The sequence below is a fragment of the Copadichromis virginalis genome, linkage group LG15 (genome assembly GCF_057382275.1).
Source record: "Copadichromis virginalis isolate Kocher_CV1m ecotype Utaka linkage group LG15, C_Virginalis_male_GT1.1, whole genome shotgun sequence".
Classification (NCBI taxonomy): domain Eukaryota; kingdom Metazoa; phylum Chordata; class Actinopteri; order Cichliformes; family Cichlidae; genus Copadichromis; species Copadichromis virginalis.
The window spans coordinates 1,069,062-1,093,108 of record NC_140632.1 but is presented as its reverse complement, the minus strand read 5'-3'; the positions used below and the strand labels follow the sequence as shown (position 1 = coordinate 1,093,108).

Genomic DNA, 24,047 nt, shown 5'->3' with positions numbered 1-24,047 from the left:
GTGACTATTACTGTGCATAATTATTAGGCAACTTAACAAAAAACAAATATATACCCATTTCAATTATTTCTTTTTACCAGTGAAACCAATATAACATCTCCACATTCACAAATATACATTTCTGACATTCAAAAACAAAACAAAAACAAATCAGCGACCAATATAGCCACCTTTCTTTGCAAGGACACTCAAAAGCCTGCCATCCATGGATTCTGTCAGTGTTTTGATCTGTTCACCATCAACATTGCGTGCAGCAGCAACCACAGCCTCCCAGACACTGTTCAGAGAGGTGTACTGTTTTCCCTCCTTGTAAATCTCACATTTGATGATGGACCACAGGTTCTCAATGGGGTTCAGATCAGGTGAACAAGGAGGCCATGTCATTAGTTTTTCTTCTTTTATACCCTTTCTTGCAGCCACGCTGTGGAGTACTTGGACGCGTGTGATGGAGCATTGTCCTACATGAAAATCATGTTTTTCTTGAAGGATGCAGACTTCTTCCTGTACCACTGCTTGAAGAAGGTGTCTTCCAGAAACTGGCAGTAGGACTGGGAGTTGAGCTTGACTCCATCCTCAACCCGAAAAGGCCCCACAAGCTCATCTTTGATGACACCAGCCCAAACCAGTACTCCACCTCCACCTTGCTGGCGTCTGAGTGGGACTGGAGCTCTCTGCCCTTTACCAATCCAGCCACGGGCCCATCCATCTGGCCCATCAAGACTCACTCTCATTTCATCAGTCCATAAAACCTTAGAAAAACCAGTCTTGAGATATTTCTTGGCCCAGTCTTGACGTTTCAGCTTGTGTGTCTTGTTCAGTGGTGGTCGTCTTTCAGCCTTTCTTACCTCGGCCATGTCTCTGAGTATTGCACACCTTGTGCTTTTGGGCACTCCAGTGATGTTGCAGCTCTGAAATATGGCCAAACTGGTGGCAAGTGGCATCTTGGCAGCTGCACGCTTGACTTTTCTCAGTTCATGGGCAGTTATTTTGCGCCTTGGTTTTTCCACACGCTTCTTGCGACCCTGTTGACTATTTTGAATGAAACGCTTGATTGTTCGATGATCACGCTTCAGAAGCTTTGCAATTTTGAGACTGCTGCATCCCTCTGCAAGATATCTCACTATTTTTGACTTTTCTGGGCCTGTCAAGTCCTTCTTTTGACCCATTTTGCCAAAGGAAAGGACGTTGCCTAATAATTATGCACACCTGATATAGGGTGTTGATGTCATTAGACCACACCCCTTCTCATTACAGAGATGCACATCACCTAATATGCTTAATTGGTAGTAGGCTTTCGAGCCTATACAGCTTGGAGTAAGACAACATGCATGAAGAGGATGATGTGGACAAAATACTCATTTGCCTAATAATTCTGCACTCCCTGTTCTGAGTTACCATAGGTGGAAACCTTAAGATAACTTTTACCAGAGCCCTGTGGTCTCAAGTCAAGTGGCTTTATTGTCATTCCAGCCATGTGCAGTGGGACAGTACACAGTGAGACACAGTGAGACGAGACGACGGTCCTCCAGGACCACGGTGCTACATGTAACGATCAACACAGGACTGCATAAAGTACAAAGTGTGTAAAAATTGCAAAAAGCAGTGCAACACCAGAGAGAACCGAACGATACGACACGAGACGGTGCAACAGAAGTGTTTTGATTGCTTGGGTCTGGCGTTGGGTCATCACCAAGAGTTCAGAGGGTTAAAATTCAAAAATGGCAAAATTTATTGTTTTGCCAGTTTTTCAGAAAGGTCTTTATTTTAGTTTGTATGTGTTCTAAATACCATATTTGAAAAAACTAAACAAATGAAAATGTGTTTTTTCATCAATAAATAAAGTAAAACTAGTTCGTTCCATGCAAACATGTATTTTATTAGTTTAACTGACATCTAATATTCTGCAGACACCAGGTGAAAGTATATGCAGCGAGCACCGTTTCTGAACAGTCAAAAATAGAGCAGTGGGTCTCTTGATCCACGACTTACTGCAGCTTAAGAAGCTCGAAGCAAGTCAAACAAAAACACTCAGCTGGGAAAAACACTGACACCTGGTTCAGAATTTCTGCAAACAATAAACGTGATTTCATAAAACTGTTTGCTGAAATATGGCTGGGCTAGGATGCCCTTCTGCTTTGAGCCGAAAATCTGCCGCGAGCTGCTGTTGACTCAGATATTCTGCAGCTGAAACAAAGGTAAACAGAGAGAGAGTGAGCAGCTTTATAAATCCTCTGATACAAATCCAACCACAAGCAAGTCCAATTGATTCCAGATTGCATTTACCAAAGGATCCTTTCAAGTCCATCGACAGATTGACCGAGTGCTGGGAAGCAGAAAAAGCTGCAGGTAATAATGCACTCAGTGAAAGTCGCTGTAAATAGAAGCATCAGATAAATGCAATAAGACAGAAATGTTTCTAAAGACAAAAAAGGGCTCAGCACATATGCTCTCTCAGTATGAACGGCCTGCCTCATGCACTTGTTACAGTTCTCTCCTGAGTCTCAGTGGCAGCTGAAAAACCAGGAGAGACAGCTACAAGTGAGTAAGGGATTCTTCTGGTCCATCCGCTCAACAACAGGCTTATCAGCAAATCTCGAGGGGCCCTCGTGTTATTTAACAAGCGCTCAGTCTGACCAGCGAAGAAGTGAGGAAGGAGGAAGCAAGGATCTGAGGGTGAGAAGAGAGTGGAACGCTTGTTCTTGAAGTCTCGCAGACGGGCAGCTTAGAGCTCCCGTCAAGCCTGCTCCAAGACACAATGAGACTTTAATGAAGTTATGCTGCTGCAGCACAGCGATGTGCAGGCTCAGGCGCCTTGGAGATAAGGATTGGCTGGAGCATGCCCTGAGGTGCGTGTTTCAACTGTCACTCAGGTAAACGTGGAGAAACAGCAAAGCAGTAATCCCTGGTCATATGGATTAAAAGTGATTCCCATCAGTCGTCCACGTGAGGGTCTAGATTTCACTTTCTGTGGAGGTCAAGGATGAGCGTGTTGTGTCAGATTTGTCCCCCGACCAGATTTAACCGATGAGCTTGTCGAGTGCTGGTTAAATTATTTAGTGATGGAGGGGGAGGACGGGCAGTGTGCTGTTAACCTCTGAAAAGCTCCTTGAGTGGTGAGCAGGAACCTTTTAAACAGAGTCACAGAGGATGAGTGAGAGGGCTTAGGAGTCAGAGAAAAGGAGAGAGAGAGTTTTTCGTTTGCATCAACCAAGAGGGGAAATGTGCCATCCAAACGTCGGGAGATCTTTGCACATCAGACGAGCTCAAACATGTCTTCGTTTCTCTTCTGTGAGGTAATATCAACATTTTAAAGTGCTGACCTGCAGCATTTGGAGAAACTGCTGCGGTTGTGGCTCAGGGAGGAAAGCAGGTTGGAAGGTTGGGGGTTTGATCCCGGGCTGCTCCAGTCTCAATGCCAAAGCATCCTTGGGCAACAACTTTGAGTTGCTCCTGATGCATTCGTCAGAGCGAGCATGTTCAATAGAAACAGAGCATGAACATATATGTGTTAGAAAAAGCAAAACGAGTGCTCAAGTGGCAAAGTGCTACATAAGAACCAAACCCCCCCTTGTCTCACTTGTAGCTACAGGTTGTGGACGTTATCACTGCAGGCTGTCATTATAGGAAAGGATCCATTCGTTTTCTTTATACTCTTCCAATGCATATCCCAGCTCTCAGTGTAAGAGGCAGGGTACACTGGACGGGTTGCCAATCTGTTGTAGGGATACCACAAAGAGACACAATCATGTGCACCTACAGCCAATTTATACAGTGGCTTGCAAAAGTATTCGGCCCCCTTGAACTTTCCCACATTTTGTCACATTACAGCCACAAACATGATTCAATGTTATTGGAATTCCAGGTGAAAGACCAACACAAAGTGGTGCACACGTGAGAAGGGGAACCAAAATCATCCATGATTCCAAACATTTTTTACAAATAAATAACTGCAAAGTGGGGTGTGCGTAATTATTCAGCCCCCTTTGGTCTGAGTGCAGTCAGTTGCCCATAGACGTTGCCTGATGAGTGCTAATGACTAAATAGAGTGATTACTGTGTGTAATCTAATGTCAGTACAACTACAGCTGCTCTGTGACGGCCTCAGAGGTTGTCTAAGAGAATATTGGGAGCAACAACACCACGAAGTCCAAAGAACACAGCAGACAGGTCAGGGATAAAGTTATTGAGACATTTAAAGCAGGCTGAGGCTACAAAAAGATTTCCCAAGCCTTGAACATCCCACGGAGCACTGTTCAAGCCATCATTCAGAAATGGAAGGAGTATGGCACAACTGTAAAGCTACCAAGACAAGGCCGTCCACCTAAACTCACAGGCCGAACAAGGAGCTGATCAGAAATGCAGCCAAGAGGCCCATGGTGACTCTGGACGAGCTGCAGAGATCTGCAGCTCAAGTGGGGGAATCTGTCCACAGGACAACTATTAGTCGTGCACTGCACAAAGTTGGCCTTCATGGAAGAGTGGCAAGAAGAAAGCCATTGTTAACAGAAAACCATAAGAAGTCCCGTTTGCAGTTTGCCACAAGCCATGTGGGGACACAGCAAACATGTGGAAGAAGCTGCTCTGGTCAGATGAGACCAACATGCAAAACGCTGTGTGTGAAAACTAACACTGCACATCACTCTGAACACACCATCCCCACTGTCAAATATGGTGGTGGCAGCATCATGCTCTGGGGCTGCTTCTCTTCAGCAGGGACAGGGAAGCTGGTCTGAGTTGATGGGAAGATGGATGGAGCCAAATACAGGAAGAAAACCTCTTGGAGTCTACAAAAGACTTGAGACTGGGGCGGAGCTTCACCTTCCAGCAGGACAACGACCCTAAACATGAAGCCAGGGCAACAATGGGATGGTTTAAAACAAAACATATCCATGTGTTAGACTGGCCCAGTCAAAGTCCAGATCTAAATCCAATCCAGAATCTGTGGCAAGATCTGAAAACTGCTGTTCACAAACGCTGCCCATCTAATCTGACTGAGCTGGAGCTGTTTCAAAGAAGAATGGGCAAAGATTTCAGTCTGTAGATGTGCAAAGCTGGTAGAGACAGACCCTAAAAGACTGGCAGCTGGAACTGCAGCAAAAGCTGGTTCTACAAAGTATTGACTCAGGGGCTGAATAATTACACACACCCCACTTTGCAGTTATTTATTTGTAACAAATGTTGGAATCATGAATGATTTTGGTTCCACTTCTCACGTGTGCACCACTTTGTGTTGGTCCTTCACCTGGAATTCCAATAACATTGATTCATGTTTGTGGCTGTAATGTGACAAAATGTGGGAAAGTTCAAGGGGCCCAATACTTTTGCAAACCACTGTAATGACTAATTAACCTGAGACGTCGGTCTTTGGATTATAGCTGGTTTGGGGATTGAAACCCAGGAGAGTGACAGTACTAACCCTCCTAAAAAAATGTTGAAAATATTCTGTAACTGTTTAAATAAATATATTGCTTCACTACCTTTCATATCCCTATCAGTTTTTATTTAGATTATTTTGCATGTTTCTATGATACGAATTAATCTAAATTGCTAAAAAGAGCAAAGAGCCTGATAAACAGGTCCTGATCAAGTACTTTAAATTTAAACCTCATCACTTGTTAATCAAACAGGTGGAAAATTGGAAAACTTGCAGGCAATGAGATCTTTTGAAACGTTTAGGAGACATACTGGCTGCTGTGACGTCTTCTCCCATCATATTGCTGACATTTAATGAAATCATTATGAAAGGATCTAGAACATAGAAGTGTTTCCCCTTTAGCCCAAGGCACCACTGGGAAGACTGCAGTGTCTACAGAGCCTTGTCAGCCTTTTCCCTCTCACCCTTGCTTCACTCTTGTTCTGCCCAGATAGTCATCTTGTACTCAGAGGTCAGCCCTTGATCTTTTTGTCAGGGTCGACTAACCATTGATCTGTCCCTCTGCTGCTTCCTCTCTCCTCCTCACTCTCTCCCATCATCCCCTTTGGACCTGAAGAGACTTGTCAGTCAGCTCAGAGCTAAAGAAACACAATCACCTGGAATCTTTAGGGTTTGATCTTCGGCCAGAAGTCGAGGCGGAAGAGTCAGAGGTAACTTGTTTCCTGGCTCCTTTCTATCAAACTCTTCTCACATAGCAATTAGGGGTGCAACGATACTCGTATCGATATTGAACCGTTCATACAGTGCTTTCAGTTCGGTACGCATATGTATGGAACAATACAACATTTTTAATTTATTTTATCAACTTTCCTTCTGACGATGCTGTCTGTGTTGAGCGCTCAGTGGATCTGCGCTCGACAGTGCAGCCTAGGCGGAGTAGTCGAACGCAGATTCACTGAGCGCAGGGCAAGCTAGCGAGACAGAAGCTAAGCTCTCCTTGCAACATGGCAAATTGAACCTCCCCCACCCTCATTCAGATCTGGTCTTTGGAATTATTTTGGTCTTCATGTGACGTATGACCCTGAAGGTAAGCGCGTCATGGACTAAAGTAAAACAGTGTGTCGGCTGTGCCATGCAATGCTCAATTACATGGTGGGAGCTAGTGTGTTAGCGCAGTTAGCTCGTTAACGTGTTCCAGCCCCAAGCACGGGGCGATCCGCGGTAGCTCGTTAACGGAGATTTGCCGTGTTGTGGCGTTAACGTCATTTCAGATTAACGCTGACAGCACTAGTGAGAACACAACGAATATGACTGCACATTTACTCCGACATCATCCTAGTGCAAAGACAAGTGGAAGCAGACAAAACAACAAGCACACATGCTACAAACTTTACCCGAGTCATTTACAGCCGTTAGCACATGATTCTCCTTATGGGGACCTGATATGTTTAATATGCTGCTGAGAATATAGCCCAGAAGAAGCGTATAGTAGAGCTTTTATTTTGGAAAGAGCCATTTCTCTGTAATAAACTCTCTTTTCCAAAGATGAGAGATTTCTCCATCAGATAGATTTATTTTTTTATTACTTTGTTGTTTCAGCAACATTCAATTTAAAAACTGTACTTTTGAGTTAAATATATATTTATAATTTTAATAAATGACAAATTAAAAAGGCATGAACATTTTTTGTATCGAAAAAATATCGAACCGTGAATTTTGTGTATCGCTGCACCCCTAATAGCAATGTTTTTGGTTCTATTCATTTTGAAGCTTAAGCATCCTTAGCATTAAGCAAACCGTTTATTTGGTCTTTTTGTGGCTCCAGACCCATCGCAGCTCATCAGGTTCAGTTTTAAATGGACTGAAATCATCTCTGACAGGATGAAACTATGTGGTCTCCCTGGGTGAGTTGGTGTCATCTAAAATTGAGGTCACCTGTGATGTGCCTTTAAATCTGTATATATGATGCCAGTGGAAAATATGAACGCGCATAAAATCAGTTTATATGTATATTTAATTGATAATACATGCCTATGGCTTTCACATGCAGTAAGCCTAAATAATGCATTGCTGTATCCACTACATTAAAAGACAAAATAAAGTCAGGCTTTTTGACTGTTATTTGAATTCAAGTTCAGAAACACTGAGAACATTTCACCAAATCAGAAACGTCGCCTGTGTGCACATGTCCACACAGAAATGCACTTTGAGTCACTAAAAACAAAACTCTGAGGAGTGTGACAATTTCACCCGTTTTGTAGTCAGACTGTGCACCATGTGGTTGTTTGCAGGCTTCTGATTGGCTGACATCTCTATATGCTTATGGTTATAATGTGGATGGAGACATTTTTAGAAATGAAAGCTGAAGTTGTGTTTACACTGGACTTGACACTGCACATATACAGAGCAAAGATCCAGCTTGACTTCAGTGACTACTTTAGTCTTTGGAGCAAATACTGTCCTGATAACCACGACAGGAGCAGCCTTTACTTTCTAGAATATGAGGTAACATGAAGTATAGCAGTACATAAAGAGGTAAGAGTCCCTTTGTAACGGTCACAGTGTGGCTGAGGCTGACTGTGTGGAAACACGCAAAACAAAACTTTGATTTAAAAACGGACGAGCTGTTTATTTAAACAGGAGAAAACTAAAAGGGTAAAGGCAAAACTAAAAAACTTCGACTGGGTGAAGATTGAAACGTGAAGAAACCCTGAACGTGAACGTGAAGCCCTGACATGGATACATGTCAAACCTAGAAACATGACGTGAACGTAGCAGACGACCGGATGAGGAATGAATGCAAACACAGACTAAATACACACAGGAGGTGATTGGGGGGAAACAGCTGATTACAATGAACATGGAACAGCAGACCTCTTCAAAATAAAACAGGAAGCATAATGAGATGTGAACATGACAACACGTGAAGGGTGAGGGAGACAAACACAGGGGTGAAGATACAAGGAGCATCTAAGAAACAATGAACTAGAACAGCAACCTAGGAATGAACTCAGGTAACCCAAAGAGCTTGAACATAAACATCAAAATATATAAAAATGCTGAAAGGCGTTGGGTCAAACGACCCAGGATGGTGACAGTAACACTGTAACCATCTTTGTATTTTTGCAGGAAAAGGAATAATGCTTTTCTTTGGAGTTATATTCATACTCAACCATGTAAATCCATGTGATCCGAGGTCGGGAGCATGGCAGGGCCTGTGGCAGCCGTGTGGCTGGACAGAATACATTTCAATACATTTTGTTTAAGCTTGATTAGAACAAAACAGCAGAAAGACGGAGCCCAGATGAGTAAATCATACTCAAAACACAACAACGTTTTAAAAGGCGGTGGAGCGGTTGCCATGGATCCCACAGCCCATCTGGGCAACGCAGCCATTCGTCTTGGCTGACAGTTAATTTATTCCTGAGGCTGTTAAGGATGCACCGTGCAGGCAGAAACCATTTACAAATGTGCGGATTGACTGTATTTATGATCTGTGTGGGCTTTTGTTCTTATCTGTGCTTTGTGAGGAACCACATGCTCAGTGGTTATAGTAGAGGATCAACGGGGCTAAATGTACAGTCGTGGATCAGTCTCAGTGCAACACTGTTGATCACATGATGGACTTTCTCTTATTTAGTAACTGGGCGGCGTAGCAGCTGCGGTGCAGCACTCAGTGCAGAATGATGATGTTTGGAAAATCAGGGATTTTGAAGCATTGACGTTTTTGTATTTTACACTCACAGCCGACTGTAGATCACATTTTGACACAGCAGCTGTTTTCCAATGAAACAACCAGTGGAAGCTGGTTTGTGACTGTGAACACGTCTCCACAACTCAGTCCTATGGAAAATCTATCGTGGAAGCTGAAGCTTAATGGGAAACCAAGAAACCACAGAGTTTCTGCTAAGAGGCGTGGCCAAAATCCCTCCTGAGATGTGTGCAAAGCTGGTGACCAACAGTTGTGCTTACAAAGGGTTTTGCCACCATTGGGGAAACCGGACCTTACAAATTCCTCTGTGCCATGTGTCTGTGCACCGTCTGAGTTCCTACAATCCGACCTTTTCATAGAGCCACACAAACGGGCATCAGTGCGAGGCCATAAATCCTGTGTTACTGCTGGCTTTTCTAAACTGGCTGTTTTTTAAAAAACTAAAAACACTTTCCAATATCCCATTTGCAGCTTTTTCCCTCTGTGACGCATGATGAATGTGGTGGCTTAGCGCCAGGGAAGTGGCATTTTAGTCTGTCAAACATTTCTCTCCTATCTGCGTCAGCTTGATGTTTTGATGAGTCACAGCGAACTGGACAAACCTGAGTGGGAGGAGAAGGGCAGTGATTTAGCCCGTGTAAATAATGATTGTGAAGTGTGATGTTTGTTCTTCGGGCGTCTTCTGATCACTTTTCTCTCGAGAGGAAAAAAGTAAGATTGAGAATCCACTCCACCTCCTGAACTGCAATCCGTCAGTAACGCTCCACCGAGTCTGGGTTTTATTGTTTCCTCTCTCAGCTGCATTACTTCTGCATGTGTGTAAAGCTAATTGCCAGGCTCCCCTCCTCTGAGCCATTCATAACTCTGTTTACATTACTTTATTCAATTATAGAAGATGCAGCGATTATTCAGTTTTCACCTCGCAGCATCACTTGGAGGAAAAAATTAATACTTAATACTGAATCAACATTTTTATCTCTGCAGGCAACATGTGTGTGAGCAATGCCAGAATGGTTAATAATAGAAAACTCTCTTTTAAATCAGTGACATTTACCTGTGTCTGCTTTGTGAGCGTGCAACTCCTTTAACCCTCGCGCAACCGAGCCGATTGCAGAGGTCACTTGATGGGAGACGGCGTGTAACTGTGGCCTGATTAAGTGCAGACAGATTGCCAGCACATTGCAATCAATCAGTCATGCAAAGCAGTCTGTGCTGATGAGTGCAACTGGTTGCATGAGAGGACTCGACACTGCGCCGTCTCCACTGCAGTCGTAACTTTCATCCTTGCAAGCAGAGAAAGTGTGCGGCGTGAGTTACATACACTTACATGTATTTGGCTGAACACACTGCTTGTGGAAATATCATCCAATCTGCAATGAACTGCAAATTTTCCACAACTTTTTGATTTGTTAACAAACGAAAGTGAACATGCCTTACAGTCAGATATTCAGAGCTGTTGTACCTCAGCGCCATAATTTAATGATCACGCTAGCCTACTGGTCCTAACATTGTTCTGCTATTACAGTGCAAAACATGCAGGAGGTGCACTCTGCCTTGCTGCATGGAAACATTTTCTGCATGTCCAAATCAAACTATCAGCATGTCTGTGCATTTTAAAGACTTTTTAAGACTTGTCTCCTGAAACATTCATAGCAAGCAAATAATGTTCTAGGAAGTGTTGGTCTGGGTGAAGTGTAAGCACAGATTGCAAACAGCTCTAACTGTGTGTCACTCGTGCAAATCAAGGCTCAGAAACCTCTAAAAAGTGCACTAATGCTAGCAAAGTAACAAAGGAGACATTCATGTAAAAATCAGTTAATCATTCAGGCCGTGCAGTAATGCGCCCTGTGCCGTTTACATTGATGTGCATGCACGACAAACCTCATCAAGAACAGACTCGTCTGCAGTGCTCCTACATTTCCTTTCAGACACACGCTCACATCCTCACCTAATGAGCTGTTAAAGATCAATAAATGAGCGCTATGCTAGCAGAAGTTCAATTTAAAAACAGCTATTGTTTGGAAAACGTAACATTGCAATCTAAGCTAGATTTCAACAAAGGCTGACGCTCAGAGACCGAAGCTGGTGAAACATTTTACAATTCTAAGTATTCCCCTCACGCCTTTTATTGGCATCCTGTAATATTTATTAATGAGTTCTGCTTAATGCTCCTCATAATCACCACGACATATGAAACCTAATCAGTTGTGCTGATGAGGCCTTTAACTGCACCAATTAGTACATCAGTTGTCAAGTACGTCTATGCTAGTGTCCTGGTTGCTTTGGATAATCCACAGCTGAGAAGGAGAAAAACGATTTAATGTTCTATGATGAGCTCGTGTCAGCATCATCGTGTTGCATCTGCACCAAACTGTAAACAAGACGTAAGGAATGGTGGCACCATCTGACCTCAGACACATATTTGCTTTGTTTCCCCCAATTTGAATAATTAGTATGTTTCTGTTCTGGGACCTCCCGAGCCTGTCAAGCAGAACAACAACAAGACAGAGCAGGCATCAGTGAGGACAAATATGACTCTGAGAAAGCCCTCTTCATCATGAGGAGGAGGAACCAGGGGTTACAAAGTGTCTTGCAGATGTGCAGCAATGGTACACTTTATGAGATTTGTCAGGTGGATGCATACAAAACCATGAGCGAGTGTGACTCAATGACCCGTCAGAGCTATCGTTCTTGATTTGAACCATTACTGAGGTGCTTTGCATGGTTGCCATTAATGCCATTAAAAAAGTTTGTTTTTTGCACATTTGAAACACTTAAATATCTCAGATCAGTGAACAAACTAATATTAGAAAAAAAATAACCCAACTAAATGCAGAATGGAGTTTTTAAATGATGATATCATTTATTAAGGGAAACCTAGTGCGCGCTGGAAAAGTAACATTTTTCTTTTTTAGAAGAAAAAGTTCACCAACCACATCCTACCAGACCTGCTGAATCGAGAGGTCACTTAAACTCTCTGACAAAGTGAAGTGGACTAAAATATCTTGCAAACATGATGTTATTCATGCCTAAAACACAGCTGAGAAACAAAGTCGTTGACATCTATCAATCTGGATTGGATGACAAAGCCATTTGTAAGGTTTTGGGACCCACAGTGGGAGCCATTATCCACAAATGGAGAACACTTGAAAGATTGGCGACACTTCCCAGGAGTGACTGACCTACTAAAATTAGTCCAAGAGCACATCAGCCAATCATCTATGCAGTCGCAAAAGAGCCTAGAACCGGAGGAACCGGAGGCTTCACGTCTCAGTTGAGGTCAGAGTTCATGATTCAACAATAACAAAAAGATGCAAAAGTTCCACGGAGAAAACCACTGCTGACCAAAAAGAACACAAATGTTCACCAAAAAACCATCTTGATGACAAATGAAGACGAATGTAACTGAGCTCTGAACTTTCTGAGAGACGATGTACAGTGAAGCAAGAACACGACCACGTCTTCCTCACAGTATAGCCACCAATGCCATCAGAAGTCAAACAGTCTAAAAGGTCTGTCTGCATCACGTTTGTCACCACCACACTAGGTAATAGTGCTGAGTTTACTAGTGCAGCCTATTTTCATGGCTCTTCTCAAGGGTACTGAACAGGCTTAGCATAATACCTTTACATGGATTCAACAGTCATTTATTTCTGAGCCACTTCGCTGAATATTACTGTATAAAAGTCAGCCGGGGCCTTTTCTTCTCGAGGAAAATCACGTTAGAGTCCAATAACAATTGAGAACGAAAAAGATTTGTGGCCTATTTTCACGATAAATTTTAGATTTGGCTCCCTGACAGGAAACACACACACGGCAATGGGACAACGCATAGGCAGCGATAAATGGACAGTAGATGGAAACAATGTATCTCAATGAAGGCACGTTTTGTGAAATAAAAAAGGAGTTTTAAAGCCAGTGGCACTCATAATTGAATATATTGGGTTCTAGAAGTGTTTCTCATTACATTTAATTTAGCAAAGTGCTCACCTTAGACTAAGAGCATCAATGCAAACAGCAGTTTGTGCATAATAAATATTGGTGAAGGATTAGAAAACGGATATCCTCCAGTAGCTGAACAACTCTGCAGAACTTCACAAAGAGGCAACTTGTGTTTGGATATTTCATGATGTACGAGCTCACACGCACACACACACACACACACACACACACACACACACACACACACACACACACACACACACACACACACACACACACACACAGTGGAGAGACTCCTCCTTGTCTCAGGCTCAGGCAGCCAGTGCAGCTGCAGAGAAGCAGAGAAGCAGAGCCTGACACTGTGCAGTGAAAGAACAGCAACAAATGCTGCAGCCCCTCCAGTTCTCTGCGATGCATTCATTGTTTCAAAAGAAGTTGTGAGCACGCCGTCACTTAAAGTGCCATCGGATCAAAGTATCATGCTGCTGCCTATAAGCTGCAGTTAAAGCTAAAGCTAAACCAGCCTGTAGCCCCAGCATGCACCTGCACCCAGCCGGGGCCTGTTCATGTGCTCCATGTAAACTCATCATATTTCTTTTTAAAAACCTCTCCAGCCTGTGCTGTTTTGCATAAGACATGTTATGTTCTTGATGAATATTAATGATCTTGTGGAGATCTCAGTACGATTGTTGCTGTTAGGTAATTTCCATTTCCCTGGCTAAAAACACTGCTGACCCCCCCCCCAAACTTCCCATCCCCCTGTTACAGCTGAGCAAGTAATAAGAATCAAAGCACCGTGCCAATTACATACAAGGGCATCTCGAGACAACAGAGGGGCAATGCATAAACAGCAAATGTTGTGCCGAGAGAACGCCACCTCTCAGACGGTACAACGGATCAAAAACGCTTCGTTATATTGTGCTTTGGAGCTAAATGATCAGATTTTAAATTGCACTATTGTATTGATCTGAAAAATAAACCCCACCTGTTTGCCAGAACTGCAGAAGAATTTATCTGGCTTTCTGAAGGAACAGGGCCTGGACACGGAGCAAGTCCATCGTTTTGACAGCTGTGATGCATCATAATAATATGTTAGGGAAGAACAGGCCACACAGCCTGCTTCGGTGCTACGGGGCAAATCTGCAAATCTTTCAGGTTTTTTCAAAATACATTGAAAATGAATGAGCCTTTCTGGAGAAAGAAGTTAGAAAAAAGCAAAAAGTTTAGTCTTTAGTTATTATTACTTTGTGTTCTGGATTCTGGTGATTTCGTTATTCATACGAGCTCTATCATCTATGTAACACAACTTCCGGTTTTATGCTGATAGCCATTTGTCTCGTGTTAGATTGACTTCCCCATGTCCTGTTACCAGGTTTAGTTCAGCTGTGTCTAGTTTCCCAGACGTGTCCACTCATCTTTCTGCATATATCCAACCAGAGAAGTTCCTGAAATCAGGGGAGTTCCCCCCACCGCCCTTCACAGACCTGAAGGTTCTATCAGTCTTTTGTCCACAGCGTACTGATTTAGCCTGTGGTTGCATATTGTCGGGCCATCGGTTTCCTCTCCATAGTTTAAAAAGTATGATGCGCTCTGTCTCTATGACTGCCCGTCTTTACCCAAAACCTTTACAACTGTTATTACCACGTGACGTGTGGGCTTATCCAGATGATGCAAATGCACACGTTGTCACGGTCGGTGTGGCAGACCGTGGGGGTGAGAGTTTAGATTTAGTTTAGATTTTAAAAAATCTGAAATCCAATTTCACAATAAGAGCAGAGATTGCTTCACGTTAACACAAAGTGCATCACCTGCTCCACAAAACAGGAAAAACCCACTGTCACTAATTATGAACGTTTGTGCTTGGAATAACAAATGTTTCAATGACATCAAGATACCGTAGAGTGAATCGTGATTGTGGAACAACAGCAAACAAAACATGAATATCTTATTTATCTGTATGGTTTTTACACCGTTTTTGGCGTTTTCTGTTCTCGTTAAGTCACAGTATGAGAGAGAAAGTACGAGATGGAAGCATTTATTGTTGCTGTTTGTGTCATTTTTGGGCTCTGTAGTAATGAGGTGTGGTGTCTCTCCTTCATCCTCAGAGCCTTTTGACAAATCAGACATTTTAGTACTGTGGAGGGATACAAAGAGAAGGCAGACTGGCAGGAAAGTTGGAGGTGGACATCTGCACATCTGCTCCTGGCTATTTCCACACAGTTATGAAACGTAGCTGAAACACATGAGAGCACAGAGACATGATGCTTTCTTATTCTGAGCTGCTGACAACCTCACAGTTTCTCTGCTAATCACAGTAACGAATGTCCTCTTAGGTATTATTTTTGCATCATATCCTCTTTCTATGTGAATTTGACTAACATGCAAAACATGTATTACAGTAATTCATAAGCAGTAGGGCCACATTTCTAAGCTAAATACTGTAACAGCAAAGGATGTACATATCACCAAGTCCTGTTTCTTGAGTGAGTCATCATTCTATGGATTTTTCTTTTAAATGTCAATCCCAGTATTTCTCCTTGGGTGCTGCAGCTATGGGTCTAAAAACAAACTGCAAACCACCAATGACAGCTGCTCACCACTGACTCATCTGTTTAAGGAACTTAAATCAACAATAAAAGTGTCGCCCACTGTCGAGCTCTTCAGTGGTGCCGGCTTCCTGGATGTCTGCCTCCATAGACCTTTTAGAATAAACAGTACCACTAAAAGGGTCAAATCAATGGGAGCTATTTTAAATGTGTCTGCAGGGTGGCCTTCACACTGAGGCTGGGTGTAATTCCTGGGTATTTCTAGCAGGAAAGCTAAAGGAAAGATTTTAAGGCTTAAAATAGTTTGGATGCTTGTGGCTCATACTGTAGTCTCAAGGCTGTCGAAGATGTTGTTAGAAATGCTTTTTAATCTCTGTGACAAGAATGTCCATAAACAGCTTTTTGAACCGTACTCTGACAGTGGCTCACCAAAGTTTTAAAGCCCGCTTCAATCATTGTGCGATTTCGGACCAGTTTAGACCGTAAACTGGCACATTTTAGGCCAACTATGGACTCTGTCTGGTTCCTTGAGATCCAGATGCCAGTCTGGGTTAAGCAATCAGCACATTTTCCTCTCGTGGTTTTTACGTATACAAAAAGCACTTTTCCCAAACACTAAATCAGTGTGGCTGCCAAGTCTCCCAAGAAACTCATCCTGCCCTGATTGGCCAGCGTTGTTTTCCCTCAAGTGCAGGATGAGGGAAATTAAACTATAAAGCATCTGCAGTCCCCGTGTTTTCATAACATATTTGCAGCAAGCAGACATGGATAAACTAAATTGGATTTCATTAGCACTTTAATACAAATACAGGTATATTCACATCACTGTGCATGCTGGGAACGCCAGGCACCTCACTCTGACTCTGACACCACATTTCCAGATCTGATCAGACACCAGTCCAATCTGACGAGGAAATTGAAGGAGGGCTCTCGTGAGAGTTGGTCCACCTGGGAAGCTGCTGCTGCAGAGATCTGTAATTACAGTCAGCGAAAGTGAAAAGAGAAAGAGGACAGAGACACACACAGACATCGTGATGGGAAGGCAGCCCGTAAGCAAGCTTTTAACGTGAAACAGTTTCTTGGTCCTTCAATGCAGAATGAAAGTTTTTGTTATCTGAGTAGATCAATTTTTCATGTTGCAGCCAGATATATCACCTCATTGTGAGAGGACAAGAGAAGGTGTGAGCCAGCAACCATCAGTTTTGTTGAGTAATATGAGCTACTTATTGCTCAAAGATATATACATCTGAAGACATCATTTCAGCTCTGGAGACTTTGATAGGACTGGATGTGACACATTGGGAGGCTGTTGGGATGCAGCATTTTAAGGAATATATTGGCACATTTTGAACGTGATGCTTGCAGCATATTTCAGTTGGAACAGGCCCATGTTTAGCACTATGTGGCATTCATGCTCCTTTTGACAACGGGCAGAAAAATCCGGGAACTGAGGAGCCCAGCTGCTGGACTTTTGGGAGAGGGATACTGTCCCGTTCTCGTCTGATACAGGATTCGTGGGTCTTGTTTCTTGGTGAAAGCTCTGGACTTGCTAAAGCATATAGTTAGGGCTGGACCAGGTGACCCTGAATCCTCCCTTAGTTATGCTGCAATAGACGTAGGCTGCCGGGGGATTCCCATGATGCATTGAGTTTTTCCTTTCCAGTCACCTTTCTCACTCACTATGTGTTAACAGACCTCTCTGCATTGAATCATATCTGTTATTAACCTCTGTCTCTCTTCCACAGCATGTCTTTATCCTGTCTTCCTTCTCTCACCCCAACCAATCACAGCAGATGGCCCCGCCCCTCCCTGAGCCTGGTTCTGCTGGAGGTTTCTTCCTGTTAAAAGGGAGTTTTTCCTTCCCACTGTCGCCAAAGTGCTTGCTCACAGGGGGTCATATGATTGTTGGGTTTTTCTCTGTATGTGTTATTGTACGATCTACTGTACAATATAAAGCGCCTGCTGTTGTGATTTGGTGCTGTATAAATAAAACTGAATTGAATTCATGTAACATGTAAATAATTAGTTACCTCAAGTCAAACAAGTTTTTGCATTTACATTTGACGCTGCATTCTAACTCTTTTGAAATTGAGGCTGTATTTTATTTGAGTTTTCCAGAAAGAACTCAAACCCTGCAAGCCAGTGCAGCATTTACTTTCACTGCATCCTCTGTGTGCTTTGTGCAGCACCGTGTGCACGTGCAATAACTGTGAAACAAGAGGAACCCAAGTTTCCCAAGCTGCAGAACAGCTGGATTGCTTTGACCTCCATAGCTTCAGCCAAGCTACCAACCATGGCCTCTCACCGTTACAGAACAACAAACACAGATGGATGCAAATACAGCCGCTCCTTCTGTCAGACAGCAGGGCAGCATTAATACTGTATGTCTCGCTGAAAGTAGCATGACAGTGAATGAGTCCTTTGCATCTTTCGTTCTCTTTGTTGCTCATATGAAAATCAGGAGCGCGCCTCACAGTGTGATGGTTTATTTTCAGCACAGGAGCAGAAGGGCAAAGACATCAATGAAGAAAGGAAAAAACGGTTTGTTCCAGCACTCGGCAGCTTGTTGAGTGCACAAAGTCAAAGTGAAATGCCAGAAAGGAAAGCTTTGTCACTCCAGTCTCAGCAAAACGGAGAGACATGATGACTGCAGACACAGAAGCAGAAAAGGTTTTATGGTGGGATAAAACATGCCGGGCCAAATGAAACAACAGAAAACATGGATGTAACAGGTGATGACAACACGCATTTATATGCTCTGTTTAAAGAAGGTGCTTCACCTTTACAGCTTTGACATTACTGGGAGAAATCATGCCTCCCGTGGCTGGACACTGCTGTTTCTGCTCTGTGATGCTCATTTCATGTCGGCTTTGCCGTCGGCTGCGAGCGTGGGTGTAGGGAACAGAACATGAGCTTTTTCACTGAGAGAAAAAGTCATGACTCTCGAACAAAAAGCCAACTGATGATGTGGCTCCGTTGCATTCGTATCGATTTCTGTCAGTAGAAAGACAGTTATTAACCAAAACTCTTCACTTCAGAGGGGCTGACATTAAATATACTTATTGTTCAGCTGGTGGAAGATGTAATCAAATCTCAATGAACTGAAAGGCTTCGCTGAGCTTCTTCTTCAACAACACAACAAAAATGATGCAGCAGGTTGGTCCATTTTGCTGAAAATTCCACACAGGGGGCGTGTTTGCATGCGTGCCACTGCATGCTACTATATGCATGTCTGACAGCATCTGGGTCGCTCCTAATGAGACGACGAATGGAGTCCTGGGAGATCTCCCCCAGACCAGTGACTGAGCCCGAGGTGCAACCTGGGACTGAAACAAGACGTCCCAGAGGGGTTCTGTTGAATTTCCTACTCTTGCAACATGATGCCGGGCATTGACATGCTGAATGATGCTACAGGCAGCTTAACGTTTTCTTCTGACCCTGCTTTCAGACCTGAATGCCAGTGGAAGTGCCGGGCAGTGAGCACAGGGCCCAGTAGAGGACGTTGGGCCCTCAGGCCACCCTCATGAAGTCTGTTTCTGATTGTTTGATCAGAGACATTCTCAACAGTGGCCTGCTGGAGGTTTTGTAGCTCGGGCCATGCTCGTCCTGTTCCTCCTTGCACAAAGGGGCACGTACTGGTCCTGCTGATGGGTCGGGGCCTCCTACAGTCCTGTCCAGCTCTCCTAGAGTGACTCCTTGTCTCCTGGGACTGTGCTGGGACACACGGCAAACCTTCTAGTAATAAAATCAAGATTTCGAGAGTTTCCTGGAGATGATATATTGATATTTTGGTACTCGTATTGTTGATATAAAGACTTACCAAAAGTTGTGTTTGAGTTAAACTGGATATTAAAGTAAGGTGATGTTTAAAACAACTTATTCTCTAACTGCTTAATGGTTAATTCTCTGCATCTGCTGAGCATCAGGCTCCTGTGTTGTATTGTTCCCGTATATCTAGAAGTGGCAACAAAGACATAGTTAACAGGAGGATTATTGTCTTCAGTTTATGTAATGCTGGCTTTGGGATCTGGCATCAGTTTCCATGAAGTGCCCACAAGGAGCACGTGCTGTCAGCAGGAGTCTTTTACTGATTAAATAATAATTACTTCTGTTTAACAGGAACGTTTCTGTTTAGATTATCACGACTATATTTATTAAAGAAACTCACACAGACACTAATACATGCGCTCCAGTGCTACAGCCGATGTAAGCTGGTTACATAAGGACAGACTGGAGGCTGGCAGAGTGCAGCAGTCAAAGCGCTGCATCGATGCAGGACGAGAGTGGATGGATGTGCTCGGTACAGTTTGCATGTTTAATCACTATCAGCTTTGTGCTGATTCATGCACTTGGTACTAAACATGGAATCTGTTGCCTTTTGTTCATATTTAAACATAGAATTACAGCTATGCTAATAATCTCATCTGATCTACGGTTAGCATGAGGTATTCCAGGTTGCTGAGTTTATTCCGTATGCATTATCGCTGAGATGTGATCATACGCCTGATTGCATTCTGTTCACAGTGCATTCAACACACATTTAGCATTTGCTTTGCATGCAGACTGCATATTAGTGTGTAAATGGAGTACACACGAAGGTCAGAATTTTAAAGCGTGTGTTAGCTGCACCATTTAGATAAGCACTGGAAGGAGAATGCACCTGCACACAGGTGTTTGACGTGATGGCTATTTACAGACTGTGCTACAGATACAACCTGTGGTCACGAGGCACAAATGTGTGTTCCACAAATGTTTGGTAAGTGGTTGCCAGCTGTTGCTAGGTGAAATCAGTCACAGAGAGGGTTCCTCCTGTCATTGGTGGCGAGCAGATTGCTGCGCTCACTCGTAGTTTGTATGCAAGATACCAAATGTTCTGGAAACACTTGCAAGCTACGAGCCAGGCAGTAGTAAAGCTTGAAAATGTGTAATGCAAAGTGGACCTGGGGAACAGCCTTCAAATTAAAAGTTGTGCAAGTTTTAAAAGGCAGGAACCAACGGCTCATATCAAAGTATATTTTTCACTGACTGTGATCGACACCGAAGGTGTCAAACATATGGCACGGGGCCCAGAATCAGCCTCCCAAAGACTCCAATCTGGCCCACTATATGGCTTTGGAAAATGTGAAATAAAGCTTTTCCTAATGACAAAGACGTCATCAATGGCCATTCATACTACAGCAGAGTAACAGATAAACATTTAAATAACAGGACATTTCCTGTGTTTTTTACTATTCTCTGTCTTTATAGTCTGCAGTCTGGGCAGAGACTTATCAAAACTTTTCTTATCATTTAAGAGAGCCATGCTGACAGATTTCTTGCATTTGCAGCAAGGAGAGTTTCACTGGTCCGTGTACGGCCCACGATGCTCTAGTGTTGTCACTGTGTGTTCGCATGCTGTTTGCTGGTTTCCATGATAGTTGTTCTACAAACTGAACCAGTTACTTAGACAGCCCGAGAATACTGTAGATACTATATTACCTCCACAGCATCATGTCATTCAATACATGTAAGGGAGTATAGTATAGTTATAGTATGTTATAGGTAGCACTACACCCCCGCTGCCCCTCTTTCATAATCCTTTTATTTATTATTCTGACAAAAAAAAACCCTCAAACAGCTCAAACTATCTGCCTAAAACAGCTTTCACCCTTCATAGCATGGATGCAGTAAATGTCATGTGATGTCTGGTCGCACCCCAGCTGGGTAGCTGGCAGCTGGTCTGGGTGAGGCCTCTATAAATCAAGCTTGTTTTAGTGCATCTTGTAAATTTCTTTGTGTAATGCTCAAGAGCAATCTGTAAGAAGCTGTAGAGAGACCTGAGCTAAAGTAACAGCCACACAGAGGGAGGTGCTGAAATGATCATGTAAATATTAATGCTAATGCAGGAGGAGGCAGGAGGAAGTCTTCAGTCATGAATAACAATAATTTCAGACAACATGTGGATATAAACTAACTCTGTGCCTGCTGTAACAAAGACAGACTCCAAAAGCACACATTTATAGTCACGTACGTTACACTGCTCCAACAGAAGCACGTTTCTTGGTAAATGGCCTGTATTTATATAGCGCTTTAGCTGTTCTCTCTGTTGAGGTCAGGAAAGCGATTCCGCTCCCTGAAGACCAACACAGAGAGACTGAGGAGGAGCTTCTTCCCGCAGGCGATACGGTCTCTCAATCACACCACCACACAGTACTGACCCACACATATGGTTCTTACACACACACTGGACTTTCTGGACTTTGGTTTTGCACAACACTGGTCACTATATTCTTCATTTCCGGTTAATACTTGTACAGCTGCTGTTATTGTGTATATATTTATTTACATTTAGATTTCTTCATACATTCTTATATAGTTCTATATTGTGTATTTTGTTGTATAGTTATTTTATTTTCAACTTTAATTTATATATTTATCTTTATCTTATTCTTCCCAGTTAAATTTACCCTTCATTCTAATTTGTGTTGTACAGTTATTTCATTTTTAACCTTAATTTATATTTTATTCCTTCCTAGTTAAATTTACCCTTTTTAATTTTTCATATTTATTTCCTATCTTATTCATAGCCTTTTCCTTTTTTGTTCTCTTTAGGTCACGAGCAGTTGTCCAAGCATTTCACTACATATCGTACTGTGTATGACTGTGTACGTGACAAATAAAATTTGAATTTAATTTATTTATTTACTAGTCCCTAAGGACCCCAAAGCGCTTTACATATCCAGTCATCCACCCATTCACACACTGGTGATGGCAAGCTACATTGTAGCCACAGCCACCCTGGGGCGCACTGACAGAGGCGAGGCTGCCGGACACTGACGCCACCGGGCCCTCTGACCACCACCAGTAGGCAACGGGTGAAGTGTCTTGCCCAAGGACACAACGACCGAGACTGTCGGAGCCGGGGCTCGAACCGACAACCTTCCAATTACAAGACGAACTCCCAACTCTTGAGCCACGATCGCCCCGTTTCTTTATCACAGACAGTTAATATTTGCAACAGTGCACACAACCTTTTTTCTACTGCTGATTAGGATGGATGCAGATGAGATGGTTCACTGCACAAGTCCATCCTCCCTCTTCTGTCATCCACCCATCCAGCATCAGTCCATTCCTCATCCATCACTCCTTTCATCCGTCCCTCTGCAACAGCAGCATTTATGTAAGAGATACAGCCCAAACACTATAAGCCAAATGGAGTGAAGTGGGCCTACTTTAAGGGCTGTGTTATGAGAGGAGTTAAAATGCCAATGCTGCTCACTTGGAATTAATTTTCAGTTGAAAGAGTGTCGTTTCCAGCAGCCTCTCGTTTTCATCTTCAATGCATCGGGCCAAAGTGGGTGATCGTGGCTCAAGAGTTGGGAGTTTGCCTTGTAATCGGAAGGTTGCCGGTTCGAGCCCCGGCTTGGACAGTCTCGGTCATTGTGTCCTTGGGCAAGACACTTCACCCGTTGCCTACTGGTGGTGGTCAGAGGGCCCGGTGGCGCCAGTATCCGGCAGCCTCGCCTCTGTCAGTGCGCCCCAGGGTGGCTGTGGCTACAATGTAGCTGCCATCACCAGTGTGTGGATGTGTGTGTGAATGGGTGGATGACTGGATATGTAAAGCGCTTTGGGGTCCTTAGGGACTAGTAAAGCGCTATATAAATACAGGCCATTTACCATTTACCAAAGTTACTGGAATAAAATGCTGTGTTACTGTGAAAATATCAATCAAATGAAAATGTCCTCTCACTGATTGACCCTCATGAGGTTTCCTGCTTAGAGTCCCTTCAGTTTTCACAATTTTAGGCTGATCCATGATCAGAAATCTATTAGATCAAACTGTTTCACTTTTTTTCACAGCTAGTCAGACATGAAAAGTTATACTTATATAATCAAATATGCTGTCATAGCCCAGTATGCATGTTAGCACACGTTAGGCTTAAGAAGGCTAAAACAACTACTCTAAGTGCTGTTTTGTTCCTACTGTGTGACCCATGCAAGTGTTTCTAACACATACTGTAAGCATCTGAGACCATAGCCTGTATTTAAAAGACGGATGTACCCACTGTTACCTCACCCAAGTTACCAGCTAGGTTATTAGTTACTTTGGCTACTTTAGCTAGCATAATGCGTACAGATGCAGCGCACAAACAGCAGCTAATTATTGCAACGTAACAGACTAATAATAAAAACACAAGAACATCACAAATCCTTGGACGAGCTGTTCCACACAGAGCAAAGTTACTTGTCAGATAATAGTGGAGATGATTTCATATCTCCTTTCAAACTCATCTCTCTCTGTGTTCAATATCAACAATCTCCTCGTTGTTTTTCTTTCCTCCCCCTGCCTGTTATCACCGGTCGCTCCTCCTTTGGTAGCATTTTCTCCTCAGATGAATCCCAACAATCCACAAAAACAATTTTTTGTACTAATAACTTTAGTCACAAGATGAAAAATGTTAAGATAAAGTTTTAGCCCATACAGGTGTCTGAGT

General features: G+C 43.1%; 1 long non-coding RNA gene across 1 annotated transcript; it reads left to right on the top strand.

Moving 5' to 3' along the window:
* Positions 1-5,575: 5,575 nt before the first annotated feature.
* LOC146691474 (uncharacterized) lies at positions 5,576-19,458 on the top strand. The gene is made up of 3 exons (XR_014915061.1): positions 5,576-6,083; positions 7,199-7,277; positions 16,455-19,458. It is a non-coding gene; the product is annotated as an uncharacterized LOC146691474 (long non-coding RNA).
* The last annotated feature ends 4,589 nt before the right edge of the window (positions 19,459-24,047 follow it).